The sequence below is a fragment of the Arachis hypogaea genome, chromosome 3 (assembly GCF_003086295.3).
Source record: "Arachis hypogaea cultivar Tifrunner chromosome 3, arahy.Tifrunner.gnm2.J5K5, whole genome shotgun sequence".
Taxonomy (NCBI): Eukaryota; Viridiplantae; Streptophyta; class Magnoliopsida; order Fabales; family Fabaceae; genus Arachis; species Arachis hypogaea.
Window position 1 is genome coordinate 32,995,598 of NC_092038.1, and position 25,071 is coordinate 33,020,668.

The 25,071-nt window shown below is 38.3% G+C and overlaps 1 non-coding gene and 1 pseudogene across 1 annotated transcript; one reads left to right on the plus strand and one right to left on the minus strand.

Moving 5' to 3' along the window:
• Positions 1-10,005: 10,005 nt before the first annotated feature.
• On the minus strand, positions 10,006-14,125 carry LOC112770181 (inositol oxygenase 4-like; annotated as a pseudogene).
• Positions 14,126-23,011: 8,886 nt separating this feature from the next.
• LOC112794010 (small nucleolar RNA R71) lies at positions 23,012-23,119 on the plus strand. The gene has a single exon (XR_003198693.1). It is a non-coding gene; the product is annotated as a small nucleolar RNA R71 (small nucleolar RNA).
• Positions 23,120-25,071: the final 1,952 nt, after the last annotated feature.

Here is a 25,071-nt window from a genome sequence, read left to right on the forward strand (position 1 = left end):
TAGAATAAAAAGAAGAGAATATACTATAAACTCCAAAATATCAAAGAAACTTAGCTCCAATTAGATGAGCGGGACTAGTAGCTTTTTGCTTCTGAACAGTTTCGGCATCTCACTTTATCCTTTGAAGTTTAGAATGATTGGCATCCATAGGAACTCAGAACTCAGATAGTATTATTGATTCTCCTAGTTAAGAATTATGATTCTTGAACATAGCTACTTTATGAGTCTTGGCTGTGGCCCAAAACACTCTGTCTTCCAGTATTACCACCGGATACATACATGCCACAGACACATAATTGGGTGAACCTTTTCAGATTGTGACTCAGCTTTGCTAGAGTCCCCAATTAGAGGTGTCCAGGGTTCTTAAGCACACTCTTTTTGCCTTGGATCACAACTTTATTTCTTTCTTTTTCTTCTATTTTTTTTCGTTTTTTTTTTCGTTTTTTTTGAATCACTGCTTTTTCTTGCTTCAAGAATCAATTTGATGATTTTTCAGATCCTCAATAACAGTTCTCTTTTTCCTCATTCTTTCAAGATCCAACAATTTTAACATTCTTAAAACAACAAATTCAAAAGACATATGCACTGTTCAAGCATTCATTCAGAAAACAAAAAGTATTGTCACCACATCAAACTAATTCAACTAGTTTCAAAGATAAATTCGAAATCCTATACTTCTTGTTCTTTTGTGATTAAAGCACTTTTCATTTAAGAGAGGTGATGGATTCATAGGACATTCATAGCTTTAAGACATGAACTTTAATTTTTTATTAATCATGAATTAAGAACAAGACTCAAAAATAGATATAGAATGAGACTAGTAGGAATAGAAAACAAAAATTTAAATAAGCTCCTAATAATAGAGGTTATCACAGAGTTAGGACTCAACAACCTTGATTTTGAGAAGTGGATGCTCCCTCAAATTGAGGGGAGAACTTTTGGCGTTTCAACTCTTGAAGTTCACGCCCCTGCTTCTCTTGTTCCTTCAGCAATTTGCAGAGCATGCAGTTCTGATTTTACTGTTCTTCCTTAAGTTGCTCCATAGTTTCTTGCAACTTGGTAATAGATGCTTCTAGGCTGGCCCAGTAGTCAATTTCAGGAAATTCAGGGAGGAACTCCTGCGCCCTCTTTTTGATAGAGTTGTCTTGCATTTGTCCTTCCATTGACTTCTTGGTGATTGGATGTTCAATGGGTATGAATTCATCTACTTCCATCTTCACCCCCGCCTCTTTACAGAGCAAGGAGATCAAGCGTGGGTAAGCCAGTTTGGCTTCAGTGGAATTCTTATTTGCAATTGTGTAGATCTCACAAGCAATCAGATGATGAACCTCCACTTCTTTTCCAAGCATAATGCAATGAATCATCACTGCTCTCTTGATAGTGACCTCAGAACGGTTGCTAGTGGGTAATATGGAACGCCCAATAAAGTCTAGCCAGCCTCTTGCAATTGGTTTGGGGTCTCCCCTCTTGAGTTGGTTTGGGACACCTTTTGAATTGGTTATCCACTTAGTTCCAGGGAGGCAAATGTCCTCTAGAACTTGATCCAACCCCTTATCTGCTCTCACCATTCTCCTATTAAAAGATTCAGGATCATCTTGTAGTTGAGGCAATTTGAAGAACTCTCTTATTTTGTCCAGATGGAAGTAGATAACTTTCCCTCTGACCAAGGTTCTGTAAGTATGGAAAGCAGTTCCAGTCATTCTCTGCTTATCTGTTAGCCACAGATTTGAGTAGAATTCCTGAACCATATTTCTTCCAACCTTTATCTCAGGATCGGTTAGAACTTCCCATCCTTTGTTTCGAATTTGCTCTTGGATCCTCGGATATTCATCTTCTTTCAGATCGAATTTGACTTCCGGGATCACTGACCTCAGACCCATTATTTTGTGATAATGGTCTTCATGTTCTTTGGTTAAGAACTTCTCTTGATTCCAAAGATTCTTTGGATTATTCTCTTTCTTTCCTCTTAAATTGGTTTGTTTTCCCTTAGGAGCCATGATCTTGATGAATCTTGGCTTAGTGATCACGAAAAAGCACACCAAACATAGAGGTTTGCTTGTCCTCAAGCAAAAGAAAGGAAAGAGGGGAGAGAGGAGGAGAGCAAATTCGAATGGTGTGGGGAAATAAGGTGGCCGAATGTGTTTAAATAGGAGAGGAGGAGAGATTTTCGAAAATTTGAGGGAGATTTGAGAAGATATAGAAAAAATTTGAGGAGATAATTGAGTTTTTGAAAGAGCCTAGGAAAGGATTTGAAATAGATTTGTAGAAGATTTTAATTTTTGAAATTGGAAGGTGAATGATGAAAGATTGTAATGTGTTTATGCAGAAAAATATGAATCAAAACAAGAAAGTTTGAAAAAATTTGAAGTGGGAAACAAAATCTCTTCCCCCTGCCTTTCTGGCGTTAAACGCCCAGAATGGTATCCATTCTGGCGTTTAACGCCCATTTGTTGGCCAATTTGGGCGTTTAACGCCCAGCCAGGTACCCTGGCTGGCGTTAAACGCCAGAAATCCCTTTATCACTGGGCGTTTTGCTAAACGCCCAGGATGCTGCACACCTGGCGTTAAACACCCAGAATGGTGCCCATTCTGGCGTTTAACGCCCAAAATGGCACCTTTACTGGCGTTAAACGCCCAGAATGGTGCCCATTCTGGCATTTAACGCCCAAAGTACCCCTTACTGGCGTTTTTTTGCCAGCAAGCTCTTTTTCTCTGCTTTTTGCACTGAATCCTTCTATAACTCTGTGAATTCCTTCAATTTTGATAATTGCCCTTGTAGAAACAAAACATATAACCTGCTAATGACTGAGTTGCCTCCCAGCAAGCGCTTCTTTATTGTCTTTAGCTGGACCTTCACTGAGGATCATTCCAGCCTCAGTTTTGAGCATTCCTGCTCAAAATTGCTTTCAAGATAATGCTTGATCCTCTGTCCATTAACAATGAACTTTTTGTCAGAATCAGTATCCTGAAGCTCAACATATCCATATGGTGACACTCCTGTAATCACATACGAACCCCTCCACCGGGATTTAAGTTTTCCTGGGAACAATCTGAGCCTAGAGTTGAAGAGCAGAACTTTTTGTCCTAGCTCAAAGACTCTGGATGACAACTTCTTGTCATGCCACTTCTTTGCCTTTTCCTTATAAATCTTTGCATTTTCAAAGGCACTGAGTCTAAATTCATCTAGCTCATTTAGCTGGAGTAATCTCTTTTCACCAGCTAACTTAGCATCCAGGTTTAGGAATATGGTTGCCCAGTAGGCTTTATGTTCCAGTTCCACGGGCAGATGACAGGCCTTGCCATACACAAGTTGGTATGGTGAGGTTCCTATTGGAGTCTTGAATGCTGTTCTGTATGCCCACAGAGCATCATCCAAGCTCTTTGCCCAATCCTTTCTTCGGGCTATTACAGTCCGCTCTAGGATTCTTTTTAGCTCTCTGTTAGAGACTTCAGCTTGCCCATTTGTCTGTGGATGATACGGGGTTACCACTTTGTGGCTAATTCCATATCGGACCATAGCAGAGTAAAGCTGTTTATTGCAGAAATGAGTACCCCCATCACTGATTATGACTCTGGGAACACCAAATCTGCTGAAGATGTGTTTCTGGAGGAATTTCAGCACGGTTTTAGTATCATTAGTGGGTGTAGCAATTGCTTCTACCCATTTAGATACATAGTCCACTGCCACCAGAATGTAAGTGTTTGAGTATGATGGTGGGAATGGACCCATAAAGTCAATTCCCCATACATCAAACAACTCAATCTCTGAGATCCCTTGTTGAGGCATGGTGTATCCGTGAGGCAAGTTACTAGCTCTTTGGCAGCTGTTACAGTTACGCACAAACTCTCGGGCATCTCTATAGAGAGTAGGCCAGTAGAAGCCACATTGGAGGACTTTAGTGGCTGTTCGCTCACTTCCAAAATGTCCCCCATACTGTGATCCATGGCAATGCCACAGGATCCTTTGTGCTTCTTCTCTGGGTATACATCTGTGGACAATTCCGTCTGCACATCTCTTAAAGAGATATGGCTCATCCCATAGGTAGTACTTGGCATCTGAAATTAATTTCTTTCTTTGCACTCTGCTGTACTCCTGTGGTATGAACCTCACAGCTTTATAATTTGCAATATCTGCAAACCATGGAGCTTCCTAAATGGCAAAGAGTTGCTCATCTGGGAAAGTCTCAGAGATCTCAGTAGAAGGGAGGGACGCCCCAGCTACTGGTTCTATTCGGGACAGATGATCAGCTACTTGGTTCTCTGTCCCTTTTCTGTCTCTTATTTCTATATCAAACTCTTGCAGAAGCAACATCCATCTTATAAGCCTGAGTTTTGAATCCTGCTTTGTGAGTAAGTACTTAAGAGCAGCATGGTCATTGTACACAATCACCTTTGACCCCACTAGATAGGATCTAAACTTGTCAATGGCATAGACCACTGCAAGTAACTCTTTTTCTGTGGTTGTGTAATTCTTCTGTGCATCATTTAGAACATGGCTGGCATAATAAATGACGTGCAGAAGCTTGTTATGCCTCTGTCCCAACACTGCACCAATGGCATGGTCACTGGCATCACACATTAGTTCGAATGGCAATGTCCAGTCTGGTGCAGAGATGACTGGTGCTGTGACCAGCTTGGCTTTCAGGGTCTCAAATGCCTGCAGACACTGTGTGTCAAACACAAATGGTGTGTCAGCAGCTAGCAGGTTGCTCAAAGTTTTTGCAATTTTTGAAAAATCCTTTATGAACCTCCTGTAGAATCCTGCATGCCCCAGAAAGCTTCTGATTGCCTTAACATTGGCAGGTGGTGGTAATTTTTCAATTACCTCTACCTTTGCCTTATCCACCTCTATTCCCCTGCTTGAAATTTTGTATCCAAGGACAATTCCTTCAGTCACCATAAAGTGACATTTCTCCCAGTTTAAAACCAGGTTAGTCTCTTGGCACCTTTTCAGGACAAGTGCTAGGTGGTTAAGACAGGAGCTGAATGAGTCTCCATATACTGAGAAGTCATCCATGAAGACTTCCAGGAATTTCTCCACCATATCAGAGAAGATGGATAGCATGCATCTCTGAAAGGTTGCAGGAGCATTACACAGACCAAAAGGCATCCTCCTGTAGGCAAACACACCAGAAGGGCAAGTAAATGTTGTTTTCTCTTGGTCTTGAGGATCTACTGCAATTTGGTTGTAACCTGAATAGCCATCCAAAAAGCAGTAATAATCATGACCAGCTAGTCTTTCTAGCATTTGTTCTATGAATGGTAAAGGAAAATGATCCTTTCTGGTGGCTGTATTGAGCCTTCTGTAGTCAATACACATACGCCACCCTGTGACTGTTCTTGTAGGAACCAGTTCATTTTTTTCATTATGAACTACTGTCATGCCTCCCTTTTTGGGGACAACTTGGACAGGGCTCACCCAGGGGCTATCAGAAATAGGATAAATAATCCCAGCCTCTAGTAATTTAGTGACCTCTTTCTGCACCACCTCCTTCATGGCTGGATTTAGCCTCCTTTGTGGTTGGACCACTGGTTTGGCATTATCCTCCAATAGGATTTTGTGCATGCATCTAGCTGGGCTAATGCCCTTAAGATCACTTATGGACCACCCAAGAGTTGTCTTGTGTGTCCTTAGCACTTGAATCAGTGCTTCCTCTTCCTGTGGATTTAAAGCAGAGCTTATAATCACTGGAAAAGTGTCACCTTCTCCCAGAAATGCATACTTCAGGGATGGTGGTAATGGTTTGAGTTCAGGTTTGGGAGGCTTATCCTCCTCCTGAGGAATTTTCAAAAATTCTTTTGTTTCCTCTGGTTCTTCCTGATCAGGCTGAGCATCCTTGAAGATGTCCTCAAGCTCTAATTCTAGACTTTCAGTCATATTGATCTCTTCCACCAAAGAGTCAATAATGTCAGCACCCATGCAGTCATTTGGTGTGTCTGGATGTTGCATAGCTTTTACAGCATTCAACTTGAACTCATCCTCATTGACTCACAGGGTTACTTCCCCTTTTTGTACATCATGAGAGTTTGTCTAGTTGCTAGGAAAGGTCTTCCTAGAATGAGAGTTGCACTCTTGTGCTCCTCCATTTCCAGCACCACAAAGTCAGTTGGAAAGGCGAATGGCCCAACCTTGACAATCATGTCCTCTATTATGCCTGATGGATATTTAATGGAGCCATCAGCAAGTTGGAGGCATATCCGGGTTGGTTTGACTTCTTCAGTCAACCCAAGCTTTCTGATAGTGGATGCAGGTATTAGATTGATGCTTGCTCCAAGATCACATAGGGTTGTCTTGGTGCAAGCACCTTCTAATGTGCATGGTATCATAAAGCTTCCTGGATCTTGAAGCTTTTCTGGTAAGCTTTTTAGAATGACTGTACTGCATTCTTCAGTGAGAAATACTTTTTCAGTTTCTCTCCAATCCTTCTTATGACTTAAGATCTCTTTCATGAACTTAGCATAAGAAGGTATTTGCTCAAGTGCCTCTGCAAACGGAATCTTTATTTCAAGAGTCCTTAGGTAGTCTGCAAAGCGGGCAAATTGCTTATCCTGCTCCGCTTGGCAGAGTTTCTGAGGATAAGGCATCTTGGCTTTATATTCTTCAACCTTAGTTGCTGCAGGTTTATTCCTGACAGAAGTGGTTGGAGAAGCCTTTTTAGAGGGGTTACTATCAACACTCTCAGGTGTCTGATTCCCCATTGGCGTTTGAACGCCAGGATTGGGTGAAGTTTGGGCATTTAACGCCAACTTTTCCCCCTTTTCTGGCGTTTGAACGCCAGAACTGGGCAGGGAATGGGCGTTTAACGCCAGCTTCCCCCCTTTTCTGGCATTTGAACGCCAAAAGTATTCCTCTCTGGGCTCTTACTGTCCTCAGAGGGATTTTGGACAGTGGTTTGGTCATCCTCTGTCAATTGTTCCTTATTTGGCTTTTTGCTACTTTGAGCAATGTTATTCAATGTCTTCCCACTCCTCAGTTGAACTGCTTGGCATTCTTCTGTTATCTGTTTAGATAACTACTGTTTTGCCTGATTCAACTGAGATTCTACGTTCTTGTTAGCAATTTTAGTTTCTTGGAGCATCTCTTTAAATTCTGCTAACTGTTTTATCATCAGGTGTAATTGCTGATTAAGCTCAATCATCTGTTCTTGAGGGTTAGGATCAGTGGCTACTGCCATAGCTTCCTCTTTTGTAGAGAACTCAATGCTAGCGTACAAATATTGATTTCTAGCAACAGTATCTATAAGCTCTTGAGCCTCTTCAATTGTCTTCCTCATGTGTATAGATCCACCAGCTGAGTGGTCTAAAGACATCTGAGCTTTTTCTGTAAGCCCATAGTAGAAGATGTCTAGCTGTACCCACTCTGAAAACATTTCAGAGGGGCATTTTCTTAGCATACCTCTATACCTCTCCCAGGCATTATAAAGGGATTCATTATCCTCTTGTTTAAAGCCTTGGATGTCCAGCCTTAGCTGTGTCATCCTTTTTGGAGGGTAAAATTGATTCAGGAATTTGTCTGATAACTGTTTCCATGTCTTTATACTTGCTGTAGGTTGGTTATTCAACCACCTCTTAGCTTGATCTTTTACAGTAAATGGAAACAGTAATAGTCTGTAGACATCCTGATCCACCTCTTTATCACGTACTGTGTCAGCAATTTGTAAGAACTGTGCCAGAAACTCAGTAGGTTCTTCCTGTGGAAGACCGGAATACTGGCAATTTTGCTGCACCATGATAATGAGTTGAGGATTTAGCTCAAAGCTGCTTGCTTTGATGGGAGGTATACAGATGCTACTCCCATGTGCAGCTGTAATGGGGTTAGCATATGACCTCAGAGTCTTTCTGGACTGCTCAATTCCACTTAGGTCCATGATGGAGAAAGGGAATATGATATGAATTCACAAGTAAAGTAAAATATTTTTTTTTGAATTGACCAAAAAAAATAAAATAAAACAAAAGGAAAACAAAATAAATTTTCGAAAACTAAAAGAAAATAAGATCAAAGCAAATTGAAAACTAAATCAATTAATTAGTTAAAAAGATTTTGGAATTAGCAATAGAAAAGATATGATTGAAAATTATTTTGAAAGAGATTTGATTTTTGAAATTAGGAAAGAGAAAAACAACAAAATGACACTAAACTTAAAATTTTTAGAAAATCAAAAACAAATTTTCGAAAATTTTAAAGGTAAAACACAAAGAAGACACCAAACTTAGAATTTTTAAAGAACAAGAAAGGACTAAGAACATGCAAATTCGAAAAAAATTAAAAGAAAACAAAAGCATGCAATTGACACCAAACTTAAAATATGAAACTAGACTCAAATAAAAGACTCTAAACCAACAAAATTAAAACAGTCCTAATCTAAGCAACAAGATAAGCCGTCAGTTGTCCAAACTTGAACAATCCCCGGCAACGGCGCCAAAAACTTGGTGCACGAAATTGCAATCACACTTTTGCAATTCCGCACAACTAACCAGCAAGTGCACTGGGTCGTCCAAGTAATACCTTACGTGAGTAAGGGTCAATCCCACGAAGATTGTCGGCTTGAAGCAAGCTATGGTTATCTTGTAACTCTTAGTCAGGATATCAATAATTATCAGGGTTGATTGTAAAAAGTAAAAGAACATGAAATAAATACTTGTTTTGTAGTAATGGAGAACAGGTCGAGGTTTTGGAGATGCTCTATCTTCTGAATCTCTGCTTTCCTACTGTCTTCTTCTTCAAGCACGCAAGGCTTCTTCCATGGCAAGCTGTATGTAGGGTTTCACCGTTGTCAATGGCTACCTCCCATCCTCTTAGTGAAAATGTTCAACGCGCTCTGTCACAGCACGGCTAATCATCTGTCGGTTCTCAATCAGGTTGGAATAGAATCCAGTGATTCTTTTGCGTCTGTCACTAACGCCTAGCCTTCAGGAGTTTGAAACTCGTCACAGTCATTCAATCCTTGAATCCTACTCAGAATACCACAGACAAGGTTTAGACCTTCCGGATTCTCTTGAATGCCGCCATCAATTCTAGCTTATACCACGAAGATTCTGATTAAGGAATCCAAGATATATCTACTCAATCTAAGGTAGAACGGAGGTGGTTGTCAGGCACACGTTCATAGTTGAGAATGATGATGAGTGTCACGGATCATCACATTCATCAGGTTTAAGAACAAGTGATATCTTAGAATGGAAGCAAGCATGATTGAATGAAAAACAGTAGTAATTGCATTAATCCATCAAGACACAGCAGAGCTCCTCACCCCCAACCATGGGGTTTAGAGACTCATGCCGTAGAAAATACAATGAGAAACGTGTAATGTGTCATGAGGTACAGATACAATGTCAAAAGATCCTATTAATAGTGAACTAGTAACCTAGGGTATACAGAAATGAGTAAATGACGTAAAAATCCACTTCTGGGTCCACTTAGTGTGTGTTTGGGCTGAGCATTGAAGCTTTCATGTGTAGAGACTTTTTCTGGAGTTAAACGCCAGCTTTTATGCCAGTTTGGGCGTTTAACTCCAATTTTTATGCCAGTTCCAGCGTTAAACGCTGGGAATTCTGAAGCTGATTTGCAACGCCGGTTTGGGCCATCAAATCTCGGGCAAAGTATGGACTATTATACATTGCTGGAAAGCCAAGGATGTCTACTTTCCAACGCCATTGAGAGCGTACCAATTGGGCTTCTGTAGCTCCAGAAAATCCACTTCGAGTGCAAGGAGGTCAGAATCCAACAGCATCTGCAGTCCTTTTCAGCCTCTGAATCAGATTTTTGCTCAGGACCCTCAATTTCAGCCAGAAAATACCTGAAATCACAGAAAAACACACAAACTCATAGTAAAGTCCAGAAAAGTGAATTTTAACTAAAAACTAATAAAAGTATACTAAAAACTAACTAAAATATACTAAAAACATACTAAAAATAATGCCAAAAAGCGTATAAATTATCCGCTCATCATGGGAAAAAACTCAATCCCCTACGCACCCTTGGTCTCCATTGCTAATTTTGAGGCTTCACCATTTAAGTTTTGCGGGAAAATACTGCAAAGTGCAAATCATGTTACAAACAAAATAACAAATCAACAAAATCATTCAAATTTTTCTCACCTTCTCAATAAGAGACTGATAGTATGGCTTAACCTTTTCTACATCAACTAAGACTTTATTCTTGCTATACAAATCATACTTGCTGCACAAAATTATCAGTGATGTAAGTGACAATAGAAGATGTAGCCAGAAAAAAAGATATATTTAAGTTAGGCAGGAACTTACTTGAATACATGGAGCCATTTCAAGTTCTCACGGTCTTCATCATTCATGAGATGAGCGTATGCACCTTCTTTATGTAAGGCTACAAGGTTATTATACATCATATAAAGGGTTATTGTATTTGCTGACCAAAGAATAACTAGTCATTTATAACCCAAAATTTAAATAGGAGGACAAATAGCACATGGTGAAAACACTTACCATAGAAAGAGTGATATCGGATAATGAACAATCCTGCTGAAGGCAGAGTGGAGCCATTTTTCTTAGCAACCTACATATTTAAAAATGTACTATTTATCAAGTCCTAAATCAAATAATACAAAAAAATATCAAATTATTATATAAATTGCAAATCATTCAATGATCCAAGTGATGCACTCTTCTATATAGACTCACCAAATACATGTAATCATCATGTCCCCATGACATCATAACGTTGTTGAGTCCACATCTTTTAGTGTAGACCCCTTCTTTCGTGCTATAAGTAGGATTTTTGAAATCTGGGTTGTACTTGAAATACTAGAGCCAAGAAGAAGCTTATATTGATTGCTAGTTTAAGATAACAAACTAAAGTTAGTTATAACCTTCTCAAAACTAATTGATTACCTTGTGGTGAATGTTTGCTTCATCAAAGGCACAACCAACAGGGAATGTATCTCCTGCAAATATGTATTTTTTATTAAGTTTAATTGTTGAATTCAAAATCATATACCATAACTCCATAAGGCAATTAGAAGTAATAAATGCTCACCAACAACAGCCCATTGAGGAAGCTCGCCAAATTGAGGAAGAAGAAGAATCTTTCCATGATCTAAAACAAATCAACTATCATTTGTAAATTTCTATTGGTATAAAATATGTTGTCTCTTTGTAAACAAAAGCAGCTTAACTTTCATGTATGATTATGATCAAGACTTTAAATGGCTCTTTTAGCAAAGCTTATACAAAAGTATATCCAAGTGCAAGTACCATGGATGAGAGCAGTCAGATGCAACCAATCTTCATTAGGATAATCTTTTCTGATGGCTTCAGCAGATTGTAATTTGTTACAATTTGAGGTTCATCCAAATCAGGATCACTCTCATCCACCACTTGATTGAGCAGCTCACAACATTCCCATATGCTCATTTCTGCCTTGTCCAATTTCTGATAGTGCTCTCTCATTTTCTTCACCTGTAATAACATTGCATTTAGCAAATAAAATTTTAGTTAGCATTTATCATTCGCATAACATTGCCTAGGGAGATAGATTAAAGTTTGCTTACAAAGTCATATGTTTGGTTGATGTGTTGCAGTCTATAGAATTCCTCTACATCTTTTTGCCTTTCACTTTCAACATCATAATCCCTGCAAATATCCTGTCATCAACCCACAATAGCATTATTTTTTTATCAACATACACTATTTAAAACTATAAAGATCCATTAATAAAAATTAATTGAAGAAAATATGAGTGAGAGAATATGAAATGGAGTTGAAACCTGAAAGAGTGGCCAAATGAATTGATTTCTGGTGTTGTAAATTCATTATGTGAAAATTCCTTTGGCAAAGAAAATTCACCATTCAATGCAACTTTCTTGGCTTCCTCAGTGACAGTGTGCATGCTCTTCTCGTCGAATTGTGACCCTGAAAATATGTTACAATATGACAGACACGAGTTATGCAAGAATATAAACCAAATTGAAATAGTAAAATAAAGGTTACAATAATACCAAGGGAAGGTTGCTTAGCAAGGATGGTCATCATTGTCATAAGAAAAGACAACAACAAAAATTACTGGAGAAAATGTTTAAAAAACAACAGAGAAAGTAAAAGAAAATCTCAATGAAATAGATGTGGCAAAAACCTCTGACAAAAAAGGTGTTTATATAGCTCAACATAAAATCCTTTTTCTTGTGTTTAAATTTTAAAAGTTCCAAAACAAAAAAAAAATAAATGGATAAACCAATTTAGAATCATACTATTTTAAGTAACTTCTTATCCTAATCAAATTCAAAATTGTTCATGTCAACGTCAGAGTTAGGTGTTATCTACTCATTTTATAATCCAAGACTTGATTAAATTATAGTAAAAATTGCTATTAAAAAGTTGTACTATATACTAATATTAATCCATGCTAAGAGTTAAATTTTGAATTTCTGATCCTATTAATCTATATACGTTATTCTTTATATTAAAATAATTTTATAGCTTAGTCATATTCTTGTAGGTGTTGCTGTTAATTTGCTGTCTTCATCAAAAATAGTTAACAATTTATGAAATTTTATTTTTTGTTACAAGAGTTGTAAATGAAATATATGATAACGCAACGAGTGATAACTAATTCTTTTTCCTCCAAAGATAAAAATATTTTATTCCAATAAGAGAAAAGGAATGGATCTTTTTCATTTAAATTAAACAAATAATTTATTTATTTGTGTAATATTTATTAATTTAAATATGAATGCCACATCTTTAATACATTGAGCAAAAGAAATATAAACTCATCCAAAATCAAGTTTTTTTATGAAATTTATCCATATCTTGTGTACTGAGCATCCAAGATCTTAAGACACTCTTTTTGGATGTAGTGCATTCAAGATGTGTGCAAAATAAATTCAAATTCTTTGCATCGTAGAAAACTACTTACAAAGTATTTCACATATATAAGGACTTACAAGCACCGTAACTCGACACATGGTGAGGATGGAGTGATATTTGAGTACAATTCTTCTATGATAATACTACGCATGTGGCATCTAGATTCCCTCTATACACTAAAGAATTGCATGTTAATGAATATAGATGCAGTTGGTTCTAATGAGATTGGAAATGTCGGGTACAGATTTCTGTCAGCGCTACTGAATAGAAGATTTTGAAACAAGAAATTTTGGGTCTAAGGTGATGACCATGTGCGGATAATATTTAACGTGTATTCGAAGCTAATGTTGCAATGTAACATGTAATGGAATAGTATACTGAGGCTCGTGACGTAGGAGGTGGTGATGGGCCTTTTTCTTTGATTCAGTAGGGCCTACCGCTAGCGGCAAATTCTATTCAATATGCCACATCGAGTGGCTATGTGGAGGAGGAGGAGGAGAGTGAGTCTGATTTGGAGTACATTATTGAAATGTGGCCATCTAGTGAGAGTGGTTCTTTAGATGAGTGTGTGACAGATACTCCAAGCGGTGGGGTATTCAGTTTTATCTTCCTCCACCTTGGCTATTCCTCAAGTATCAGATGTTCCAAGTTATTATTGCACTCTAGACATGGATTCCATATAGCTGGATGATCCTTTTAACCATAGCTAAAGAGAAGATTACAGAGATAATAAAACTGAATTTTGGATGGACTACAAGTTTAGGAGTAGAGACCTAATGCATCTAACTTGTGTCGCCATGAAGAATCCTACCTTCATGGTGGTCTCTACTCTGATGTCCCCATCTAGCCAACCTATTAATGGAGATTAGATTACGTTATATAATAAATATTGTAAAATTGTAACTCAGCATGAAATGAAGTTTACGTACCTTGCAGCAAGCAAGAATGTGACTACATCCCTTTTGGTCGGATAAGAAGCAGTAAATCTATGGTAGATCCATGACTGTATAAGCGGGATACACCTGACAATTTTCATAATATCGCAATGAGCAATGCTACACAAAGAATGGTAGGTCCAAGCAAATTTTGTAGAGCCCACGATAATCCCCGACATGTGTTAAAATGCTCAAGGAGCGGCAACCACCTAAGAGGGATGAGGTTGGCAGACTTGTCCATAAATAAAAACCCCAATTAGTATCAACAGGTAACACCGGACATACTTTCTCAAAGTAATTGGATCTACACCTTGCGGAATATGTGTGATTCTGTCTCTAAACCAAGACATCTTCAGCACAAAAGCTTTCTTCTTCGTCTTAGGCTGAGGTGAAGTCCTAACATCGAGCAGCTCCTCAACCCATTACCACGTAGGTGGCCATCGAACGTCTAAAAATCTCTAGTGCAATTCCCAATCGACTCACCATCTGTGTGCAACCCAAGATAGTATGCCACGTTTTGGAATGTAATGATGCACTTACCCAATAGTAAGTGAAAACTATGGGTCTTTGGCCTCTACCGCTAAATAAAAGTAGAGAGAAAAAGGTTGTCAAGGATGAATCCCTAAGTTCTACTGCATAGCCAAACTGGGCCTCTCTAATATACAGTAGGAGGATGTCCGATGTTGGGATGAACAAGCTCACACGATGACACATGGACATTGCAGAAATACATGGTCACAATTTTTTATTAAATATTATATGTCTCAAATTTACTAAATTAAATAAATTAACTTGATCTAAGTCTAAAATGATCTTGATGGTTATCAGTGGCTAAGAGAATGGGGGCTTGAATCTTAGCCTCCTTTTCTTGTGAATATTGCCTTTTGCTTTTTTAAAGAAACTTAGGAGATATTTTTGCTTTTGTCTCGTATCGAGTTGAGAGACACTTTATTTTTATCTCTTGAGTAACAGAACCAGAAGTGAAGTAGAGAAGAAGAAGTGACACATAGATGTATCTTGGTTCAGCTACCTAGTGCAATGTAGCCTACATCCAGTCTCCATCAAAATTATGATGGGATTTCACTAACTTTTTCAACATATTACATACATCAATGTTTTTCTAGGATCTACCTAATTCTATCTGGGACAAATTCAGATTCTAATACAATCTGAATTTGACTAGATCTTAATCTAGCTTTCAACAGTAAAGAGCTAACCCAACTTACAAGAGAATCTCCACAGGATCATGACTTAAAACAGAAAAATGTACAAAGAAAATCTGAAACATCTTATGGCTTTTTCTCCAAGTTTAACTCACCACTTTTTACCTCTCATTGGCTTTTTCTTACAAACCTCACCATGTTTGCCTTTTTTTAATGAGACTCAGACAGACTAAATTGAAAAAAAGAGAATACTAAATGAGAACCATGAAGGAGAAGAACTCAAAAGTTTAGGAAGCTATAAGAACTGAACATTGTGCTTTGTTCTTACTCCCTTGCCTTCAACCCTTGGCCATTCACCCTTATTATAGAAGAGTGAAGCTTCCTAGGTTGAAGCTAGTTCACGGTCCATACTATCTTATTCTCCTTCATAGAGCTTACATCGGCTTTGTCAGTGAGGAGAGAGAAATCTGAATCGGTTGCATGCAACTTACCCATTCTCTCTCATCCTTTTTCTTCAAGTTTCTTCATTATTGACCGTGAAGCCTTGCTTTGGTTCAAGTTTTATTTTTTAGCATTGATGAGCTTCTAACAATTATTGACTTTGCTTTCTTCATTCTTGCTTATTTTATTCTTGGTGCTTGGCAGATTTCTCCATGGTTCCTTAGTAAAGCACAAAAGTAGAAAGAAATTTTTTATGTTTTCTGACCGAAGAGTGACTAGCTTCTTGGTTGTAGTCTTTTTTTCTTGCTTGGATTTGGAAACAAGTTTTTTGTTCTTCACACCATCATAGCTACTGCATTTTTCTTTTCTTTTTTTCTTCCTTGTTGGAAGACGTGACCGAAGTGAAAGAGAGAGGAGAGAGAAGAAAGAATTTGGCTTTCGGTGGAAGCTTCAAGAAAATTAATTGGAATGAATTTGGGGTTCAAGTGTCTGAAAGTGGAAAATGTAGTTGATTACCGAATGTGCTTGGATTTTTATTTGGGCCATGTAACTTGTGGCTAGGTTCAGCCATTTCCTATCTTGGATCAAGATTGGGGTATTTAGTGTAGACTTGCTTAATGGGTGATCAATGTGTAACTCATATTTTGTGCATACATGGGCCAGACCGAGTTCGGGCTGGATCTCAAGTTTCTTGGACCAATTTGGTTAACTTATTTTCCTACGCACTAAACCAAATAAATTAAACAAACAATTGATAATTAGCTTATAATGTTTGTTCATCACAAAAATTAGTTTTTCAAACTCAATAACCTCTCTCTTGATGACAAATATTATTAAAATGAATTGTGAAATATTAGGAGAGGAAACTTCCCTTTGATGAATAATTCACATAATACTCTCCCTTTCTTTTGATCACCATGCTCCCCCTTAATATGTACTTTGATCAATCTGATTAGGACAATTTATTCATAGAAAAGAATGCCTATGTTCAAGATATATTCTAGCAATTATGAGCTTCTTTGATCAGGCTATTAGTAACCCGATTTAAAAGGATAAAGGCAAAGTTTTCAAAAAGTTGTAGTTCCTTTAACAGAGTAAGATTTCAACACTTATGAGCACATAATACTATCATGATTGGAAACATGTTATCCCTGTAGAGACATGATCCAACAAAATAGGGCAGAATATTCCAAAACATAACCGAAATAGATCTCAAAACGAAATTAGAATCCAAAACAGAGCATTAAATTAACAAATACAAGCTCATAAGCCAATCATGATACAGCCCATGTTCTCACTCAGATCCTGGTCTAAATCAAGAGACATAATAAAAACAGATCAGAGCAGAATATTTTAATAAGCCAAAAATAGAATTGAGACAGAGCTCAAAATTGAATCAGAGCTGAAACAGGGCATGGTGTTCTATTTCAATTTCTTTTTATCCTTTCAAAATAGTAAACAATTTATTTTCAATTCATTTCATCTCTCTCCCTTTTGTCATCAAGGAGAAAATCTACAATCACAAATAGCAATTAACACAGCCAAAATAGCAAATCATGCATACCAAATAGAGTGTAACATAGTTAAACTTATGACAGTCATCCAAGTTGAAATAAAGTTCAAGAGAAACTAGAAATGTATCAAAGTTCCGATATCAGAGGCAACAAAATATAAGTCATTCAGAGGCAATAGAGAGCAAGACTAGGCATCAGAATTTTCATCCTCAGTGTCCAAGGCATCTTTATCTTTGTCTGACATGACCTGGTCCTCATCAAGGGAATCAAGATGTTTCAAAAACACCTCGATCCTATCATGAATGATTTTTCATTTTGTAATGCAATCTTCCACTGTTCCTTACTCGATCTGACCATCTGTTTTGTCATAAAGACATATTCTTGAAGAATATCTTTAACTATCCTAATGATCAAGTATTTATGGGAATCAGACGTACCAGCAACAGAGGGAGAGGGAAGGCTTTCATCCTGGTGCACGAAATTGTGATCATCAATGGCGCCATCAACATGGTATGCTCAATTGCAATCTCAACTCTTTATCACAACTTCGCACAACTAACCAGCAAGTGCACTGGGTCGTCCAAGTAATAAACCTTACGCGAGTAAGGGTCGATCCCACGGAGATTGTTGGTATGAAGCAAGCTATGGTCATCTTGTAAATCTCAGTCAGGCAGATTCAAATGGTTATGGAGGATAACATAAAACATAAAATAAGGATAGAGATACTTATGTAATTCATTGGTGAGAGTTTCAGATAAGCGTATGGAGGTGCTCTGTCCCTTCCGTTTCTCTGCTTTCCTACTGTCTTCATCCAATCCTTTTTACTCCATTCCACGGCAAGCTGTATGTTGGGCATCATCGTTGTTAATGGCTACAGTCCCATCCTCTCAATGAAAATGTTCAACGCGCTCTGTCACAGCACGGCTATTCAGCTCTCGGTTCTCGATCATGTCGGAATAGAATCCAGTGATTCTTTTGCGTCTGTCACTAACGCCCCACAATCGCGAGTTTGAAGCTCGTTACAGTCATTCAATCTTTTGAATCCTACTCAGAATACCACAAACAAGGTTTAGACCTTCCGAATTCTCTTGAATGCCGCCATCAATTCTAGCTTATACCACGAAGATTCCGATTAAGGGATCCAAGAGATATCCACTCAATCTAAGGTAGAACGGAGGTGGTTGTCAGGCACACGTTCATAGGTGAGAATGATGATGATTGTCACGGATCATCACATTCATCAAGTTGAGGAACAAGTGATATCTTAGAATAAGAATAAGCTAAATTGAATAGAAGAACAATAGTAATTGCATTAATACTCGAGGTACAACAGAGCTCCACACCTTAATCTATGGTGTGTAGAAACTCCACCGTTGAAAATACATAAGAACAAGGTCTAGGCATGGCCAAATAGCCAGCCTCCCAAAGAGGGTTCAATCATCTAAACATGATCAAAAGATCTCTAGTGATCAAAAGACGAAAATACAATAGTAAAAGGTCCTACTTATAGAGAACTAGTAGCCTAGGGTTTACAAATATGAGTAAATGACATAAAAATCCACTTCCGGACCCACTTGGTGTGTGCTTGGGCTGAGCATTGAAGCATTTTCGTGTAGAGACTCTTCTTGGAGTTAAACGCCAGCTTTTGTGCCAGTTTGGGCGTTTAACTCCCATTCTTGTGCCAGTTCCGGCGTTTTATGCTAGAATTCTTGAGCTGACTTGGAATACTATTTGGGCCATTAAATCTCAGACAAAGTATGAACTATTATACGTTGCTGGAAAGCCCAGGATGTCTACTTTCCAACACAATTAAGAGCGCGCCAATTGGGCTTTTGTAGCTCCAGAAAATTCACTTCGAGTGCAGGGAGGTCAAAATCCAACAGCATCTGCAGTCCTTTTCAGCCTCTGAATCAGATTTTTGCTCAGGTCCCTCAATTTCAGCCAGAAAATTCCTGAAATCATAGAAAAACACACAAACTCATAGTAAAGTCCAGAAAAGTGAATTTTAACTAAAAACTAATAAAAATATAATAAAAACTAACTAAAACATACTAAAAACATACTAAAAACAATGCCAAAAAGCGTATAAATTATCCGCTCATCACAACACCAAACTTAAATTGTTGCTTGTCCCCAAGAAACTGAAAATCAAATAAGATAAAAAGAAGAGAATATGCAATGAATTCCAAAAACATCTATGAAGATCAGTATTAATTAGATGAGCGGGGCTTTTAGCTTTTTGCCTCTGAATAGTTTTGGCATCTCACTCTATCCTTTGAAATTCAGAATGATTGGCTTCCATAGGAACTTAGAATCCAGATAGTGTTATTGATTCTCCTAGTTAAGTATGATGATTCTTGAACATAGCTACTTTATGAGTCTTGGCCGTGGCCCAAAGCACTCTATCTTCCAGTATTACCACCGGATACATACATGCCACAGACACATAACTGGGTGAACCTTTTCAGATTGTGACTCAACTTTGCTAGAGTCCCCAATTAGAGGTGTCCAGGGTTCTTAAGCACACTCTTTTTGCCTTGGATCACAACTTTATTTTTTTCTTTTTCTTCCTCTCTTTTTTTCGCATGTACTATCTTTTTTTTTGAATTCTCTGCTTTTTCTTGCTTCAAGAATCATTTTTATGATTTTTCAGATCTTCAGTAACATGTCTCCTTTTTCATCATTCTTTCAAGAGCCAACATTCATGAATAACAAATTCAAAAGACATATGCATTGTTCAAGCATACATTCAGAAGTCAAAGTATTGCCACCACATCAAAATAATCAATCTGTTATAAAATTCAAAATTCATGCAATTCTTCTCTTTTCCAATTAAGAACATTTTTCATTTAAGAAAGGTGATGGATTCATAGGACATTCATAACTTTAAGGCATAGACACTAACACTAATTATCATAAGACACAAACATAGATAAACATAGGCATAAAAATTCGAAAAACAGGAAATTAAAGAACAAGGATATTAAAGAACGGGTCCACCTTAGTGATGGCGGCTTGTTCTTCCTCAATGAGGATGTCTCCCTCTATGTCAATTCCAACTGAATAACAGAGGTGACAAATGAGATGAGGGAAAGCTAACCTTGCCAAGGTAGAGGACTTGTCCGCCACCTTATAAAGTTCTTGGGATATAACCTCATGAACTTCTACTTCCTCTCCAATCATGATGCTATGAATCATGATAGCCCGGTCTATAGTAACTTCGGACCGGTTGCTAGTGGGAATGATTGAGCGTTGGATAAACTCCAACCATCCTCTAGCTACGGGCTTGAGGTCATGCCTTCTCAGTTGAACCGGCTTCCCTCTTGAATCTCTCTTCCATTGAGCGCCCTCTTCACAAATGTCTATGAGGACTTGGTCCAACCTTTGATCAAAGTTGACCCTTCTAGTGTAAGGGTGTTCATCTCCTTGCATCATGGGCAAGTTGAATGCGAACCTTACATTTTCTGGACTAAAATCCAAGCATTTCCCTCGAACCATTGTAAGCCAATTCTTTGGGTCCGGGTTCACACTTTGATCATGGTTCTTGGTGATCCATGTATTGGCATAGAACTCTTGAACCATTAAGATTCCGACTTGTTGAATGGGGTTGGTAAGAACTTCCCAACCTCTTCTTCGGATCTCATGTCGGATCTCTGGATATTCACTCTTTTTGAGTTTGAAAGGGACCTTGGGGATCACCTTCTTCATGGCCACAACTTCATAGAAGTGGTCTTAATGCACCCTTGAGATGAATCTCTCCATCTCCCATGACTCGGAGTTGGAAGCTTTTGCCTTCCCTTTCCTCTTTCTAGAGGTTTCTCCGGCCTTAGATGCCATAAATGGTTATGGAAAAACAAAAAGCAATGCTTTTACCACACCAAACTTAGAAGGTTTGCTCGTCCTCGAGCAAAAGAAGAAAGAAGAGAGTAGAAGAAGAAGAAATAGAGGAGATGGAGGTGGCTTTGTGGCTTGGCCAAGGGGGAGAAGTAATGTTTAGGTTGTGTGAAAATGAAGGAGTGAAGAAGAGTTTATATAGGGGTGGGGAGAGGGGTAGGGTTCGGTCATGGATGGGTGGGTTGGGAGGGAAAGTGGTTTGAATTTGAATGGTGAGGTAAGTGGGGTTTTATGAAGGATGGATGTGAGTGGTGAATAGAATAGTGGGATTTGATAGGTGAGGGGTTTTCGGGAAAGAGGTGTTGAGGTGATTGGTGAATGGGTGAAGAAGAGAGAGAGTGGTGGGGTAGGTGGGGATCATGTGGGGTCCACAGATCCTGAGGTGTCAAGAAAAATTCATCCCTGCACCAAGTGGCAAGCAAAAATACTCTTTATGCCAATTCTGGCGTTAAACGCCGGGATGGTGCCCATTTCTGGCGTTTAACGCCAGCTTCTTGCCCCTTCCTAGCGTTTAACGCCAGTCTGGTGCCCCTTTCTGGCGTTAAACGCCCAGAATGGTGCCAGACTGGGCGTTAAACGCCCATTTGCTGCCCTTACTGGCGTTTAAACGCCAGCAAGTTTTCCTCCAGGGTGTGCTGTTTTTCTTTCTGTTTTTCATGCTGTTTTTGCTTTTTTCAATTGATTTTGTGACTTCCCATGATCATAAACCTATAGAAAACATAAAATAACAAAAGAAAATAGATAAATATAACATTGGGTTGCCTCCTAACAAGCGCTTCTTTAATGTCAGTAGCTTGACAGTGGGCTCTCATGGAGCCTCACAAATGTTCAGAGCAATGTTGGAACCTCCCAACACCAAACTTAGAGTTTGAATGAGGGGGTTTAACACCAAACTTAGGGTTTGGTTGTGGCCTCCCAACACCAAACTTAGAGTTTGACTGTGGGGGCTCTGTTTGACTCTGTTTTGAGAGAAGCTCTTCATGCTTCCTCTCCATGGTTACAGAGGGATATCCTTGAGCCTTAAACACAAAGGATTCTTCATTCACTTGAATGATTAATTCTCCTCTGTCAACATCAATCACAGCCTTTGCTGTGGCTAGGAAGGGTCTGCCAAGGATGATGGATTCATCCATGCACTTCCCAATCTCTAGGACTATGAAATCAGCAGGGATGTAATGGTCTTCAACTTTTACCAGAACATCCTCTACAAGTCCATAAGCTTGTTTTCTTGAAATGTTTGCCATCTCTAGTGAGATTCTTGCAGCTTGTACCTCAAAGATCCCTAGCTTCTCCATTACAGAGAGAGGCATAAGGTTTATGCTTGACCCTAGGTCACACAGAGCCTTCTTGAAGGTCATGGTGCCAACTGTACAAGGTATTGAGAACTTCCCAGGGTCCTGTCTCTTTTGAGGTAACCTCTGCCTAGTCAAGTCATCCAGTTCTTTGGTGAGCAAAGGGGGTTCATCCTCCCAAGTCTCATTACCAAATAACTTGTCATTTAACTTCATGATTGCTCCAAGGTATTTAGCAACTTGCTCTTCAGTGACATCTTCATCCTCTTCAGAGGAAGAATACTCATCAGAGCTCATGAATGGCAGAAGTAAATTCAATAGAATCTCTATGGTCTCAGTGTGAGCCTCAGATTCCCATGGTTCCTCATTAGGGAACTCATTGGAGGCCAGTGGACGTCCATTGAGGTCTTCCTCACTGGCGATCACTGCCTCTTCCTCCTCTCCAAATTCGGCCATGTTGATGGCCTTACACTCTCCTTTTGGATTTTCTTCTGTATTGCTTGGAAGAGTACTAGGAGGGAGTTCAGTAACTTTCTTACTCAGCTGACCCACTTGTGCCTCCAAGTTTCTAATGGAGGACCTTGTTTCAGTCATGAAACTTTGAGCGGTTTTGATTAGATCAGAGACCATGGTTGCTAAGTCAGAGTGGCTCTGCTTAGAATTCTCTGTCTGTTGCTGAGAAGATGATGGAAAAGGCTTGCCATTGCTAAACTTGTTTCTTCCACCATTATTGTTGTTGAAACCTTATTGAGGTCTCTCTTGATCCTTCTAGAAGTGTACATGAATTAGTTATTTGCAACCATTTCAATAAGTTCTTGAGCTTCTGCAGGCGTCTTTTTCAGATGAAGAGATCCTCCAGCAGAGCTATACAATGACATCTTGGACAGTTCAGACAGACCATCATAGAAGATACCTATGATGCTCCACTCAGAAAGCATGTCAGAAGGACACTTTCTGATCAATTATTTGTATCTTTCCCAAGCTTCATAGAGGGATTCACCTTCCTTCTGTCTGAAGGTTTGGACTTCCACTCTAAGCTTACTCAATTTTTGAGGTGGAAAGAACATTGCCAAGAAGGTATTGACTAGCTTTTCCCAAGAGTTCAGGCTTTCTTTAGGTTGTGAGTCCAACCATATCCTAGCTCTGTCTCTTACAGCAAAAGGGAATAGCATAAGTCTGTAGACCTCAGGGTCAACCCCATTAGTCTTGACAGTGTCACAGATTTGCAAGAACTCAGCTAAAAACTGATAAGGATCTTCCAATGGAAGTCCATGGAACTTGCAATTCTGTTGCATTAGAGAAACTAATTGAGGCTTAAGCTCAAAGTTGTTTGCTCCAATGGCAGGGATAGAGTGCTTCTCCCATAGAAGTCGGGAGTAGGTGCAGTAAAGTCACCCAGCACCTTCCTTGCATTGTTGGCATTGTTGTTGTTTTCGGGTGCCATGTCTTCTTCTTTGAAGAATTCTGTTAGGTCCTTTCAGGTTCAAGGTCAGCCTCAACAAGAATGCTTTTGTCTTTGCTCCTGCTCATGTGAAAGAGAAGAGAACAAGAAAATATGGAATCCTCTATGTCACAGTATAGAGATTCCTTGAGGTGTCAGAGGAAAAGAAAAATAGAAGGAAGAGGTAGAAGAATTCGAACTTATAAAGATAGAGTTCGAATTTTACATGTTAGTCCAAAATAGAAGGACGTGAGAAGAGGGGAAGAAATTTTCGAAAATAAATTTAAAAAGATTTTAAAAACATTTTGAAAAATTGAAGAATGATTTTTGAAAAATATGATTGGGAAAGAGATAAAATGATTTTTGAAAAAGATTTTGAAATTAGAAATTAAAAAGATATGATTGAAAACTTATTTTGAAAAAGATGTGATTAAAAAGATATGATTGAAAATATATAGTTTTAAGAAGATATGATTGAAAAACAATTTAAAAAAGATTTGATTTTTAAAATCAATGACTTGGCTAACAAAAAAAGATATGATTCAAACATTAAACCTTTCTCAACAGAAAAGGCAACATACTTATTGTTAGCAAGTATTTTTGAAAAAGGAAAGAAATTGATTTTGAAAATATATGATTGAAAAGATATGATTTGAAAAAGATTTGATTTTGAAAACTTGAAAAAAATTTGCATTAAAAACACAATCCTCCCTCTTGTGCCATCCTGGCGTTAAACGCCCAGAATGGTATCCATTCTGGCGTTTAACGCCCAAAATACTACCCTTTTGGGCGTTAAACGCCCAGCCAGGCACCCTGGCTGGTGTTTAAACGCCAGTTTTCCTTCTTCACTGGGCGTTTTGAACGCCCAGCTTTTTCTATGTAATTCCTCTGCTGTATGTTCTGAATCTTCAATTCTCTGCATTATTGACTTGAAAAGACACAAATTAAAAATTTTTTGGATTTTTAATGATGAGAAAAAATCAAAATGCAACTAAAATCAAATAAACAATGCATGCAAGACACCAAACTTAGAAGTTTGTATACTACTGACACTAACAAGTTGAGAACGCATATGAGAAACAACCAAACACTCAAGACAAGAGAATTTAAAGATCAGAGCAAGTAAATCATCAAGAACAACTTGAAGATCAATGAAGACACATGACTGAATTCGAAAAATGCAAGAAGAATAGAAACATGCAATTGACACCAAACTTAAAATGAGACACTAGACTCAAACAAGAAATATTTTCGGTTTTTATGATTTTGTAATTTTTTTTTTGGTTTGTTTCGAAAATTATATGGAGAAGAAAATAAAGAGATTCAAAATTTTTAATAAGAACTCCAGGAATCATGCAATGTTAGTCTAAAGCCTTAGTCTAAAGGAATTAGACATGGCTAGCCAAGCTTCAGCAGGACATTACATTCAAGAGATAAATTGATGAAGATCAATCAGCTTTGGTGATGATGAGAACATCACCTTGAAACACTAGAATTCATTCTTAAAAATTCTGAAAAATACCTAATCTAAGCAACAAGATGAACCGTCAG